The sequence below is a fragment of the Crocuta crocuta genome, unplaced genomic scaffold (assembly GCF_008692635.1).
Source record: "Crocuta crocuta isolate KB4526 unplaced genomic scaffold, BGI_CrCroc_1.0 scaffold86, whole genome shotgun sequence".
Classification (NCBI taxonomy): domain Eukaryota; kingdom Metazoa; phylum Chordata; class Mammalia; order Carnivora; family Hyaenidae; genus Crocuta; species Crocuta crocuta.
In genome coordinates, this window is record NW_027530972.1 from 323,289 (window position 1) to 325,256 (window position 1,968).

The following is a 1,968-nucleotide window of genomic DNA, read 5'->3' on the forward strand; positions in this document are numbered from 1 at the left end:
CCACCCAAAAAAACATGACATCTAGAAATAAACTTAGCCAAGTTAAGTACTCTGAAAATTATAAAGCGTTGATGAAAAAAATTGAAGATTACACAAAAATGGAAAGATATTACATGCTCATGGATTGGAAAAACCAATATTGTTGAAATATCCACACTGTCAAAACAATTTACATATTAAATGCAATGCTTATGAAAATACCAGCATTTTTTAAAAGCTAAAACAAGACAATTTATATATTAGATGCAATGCTTATGAAAATAACATTTTGGTAGAAATACCAACATTCATGGGGCGCCTCGGTGGCTTAGTCGGTTAGGCGTCCGACTTTCGCTTAGGTCATGATCTCGCGGTTCGTGGGTTCGAGCCCTGCGTCAGGCTCTGTGCTGACTGCCAGCTCAGAGCCTGGAGCCTGTTTCAGTCTGTGGCTCCCTCTCTCTCTGACCCTCCCCTGCTCACTCTCTCTCTCTCTCTCTCTCTCTCTCTCTCCCGGAAATAAATAAAACATTAAAAAAAAAAAAAGAAATACCAACATTCAACTAGAACAAAAAATCCTAAAATTTGTATGGAACCACAAAAGACCCCAAATATCCAAAGCAATCTTGAAAAAGAAGAACAATGCTGGAGGTATCACAATCCCAGATTTCATGATATACTACAATGATTTAGTAATTGAAATAGTGTGGTATTGGCACAAAAATAGACACATATATCAATGAAACAGATTAGAGAGCCAAGAAATAAACTCTTAATTATGTGGCCAATCTATGACAAAGGGGGTAAGAATACATAATGGGAAAAGATTATCTCCTCAACAAATGGTACTGGGAAAACTGGACAGCTACATGAAAAACAATATGTAGCTGGACCACTTTCATACATCATACACAAAAATATTGTTAAATGGATTAAAGACCTAAATATGAGGCCTAAAACTGTAAAACTCCTAGAAGAAAACATAAGCAGTAATTCCTTTAACATCAGATGTAGCAACATTCTAAATATGTTTCCTGAGGCAAGAGAAACAAAAGCAAAAGGAAGCTACTGAAACTACACCAAAGCAAAAAGCTTTTGCACAATGAAAGAAACAATCATCAACAACAAAATTCAACATACTGAATAGGAGTAGATATTTGCAAATGTTATATTAAATACAGGATTAATTTCCAAAATATATAAAGAACTTATAAAATTCAACACCCCAAAACCAAATAATCCAATTTAAAAGTGACCAGAGGCCTTGAATAGACATTTATCCAAAGAAGAACAAGATGTCCAACAGACACATGAAAAGATGTTCAACATTACTCATCATCAGGGAAATGTAAACTAAAACCACAGTGAGGTGTCACCTCACACCTGTCAGAATGGCCAGAATCAAAAAGACAAGAAATAACAAGTGTCGGGAGGATGTGAAAAGAAGGAACACTCATGCACTGTTGGTGGGAATGCAAATTGGTGGAGCCACTGTGGAAAACAGTGTGAAGATTCCTCAAAAAATTAAAAATAGAATTACCATATTATCTAGTAGTTTCACTACTGGGTATTTATCCAAAGAAAAGAAAAAGACTAATTTGAAAAGATATATGCACCCTATTTTTAAAATTTTTTAAAATGTTTTATTTATTTCTGAGAGACAGAGAGAGAGAGNTCTTAACCAACTGAGCCATCCAGGCACCCCTATGCACCCCTATTTTTATTGAAAAGATATATGCACCCCTATTTTTATTGCAGCATCATTTACAATAGTCAAGGAAGCAAGGCAAGTTTCCATCAATAGATGAATGGATAAAGAAGAAGTGGTACAGGTTACATTGGTGATGGGGATTAAGGAGTACACTTGTGATGAGCACAAGTATTATGTATTATGGTAGTGTTGAATAACTATATAGAACACCTGAAACTTATATTACACTGTATGTTTACTAACTGGAATTTGAATAAAAATTTAAAAATATATACACAATG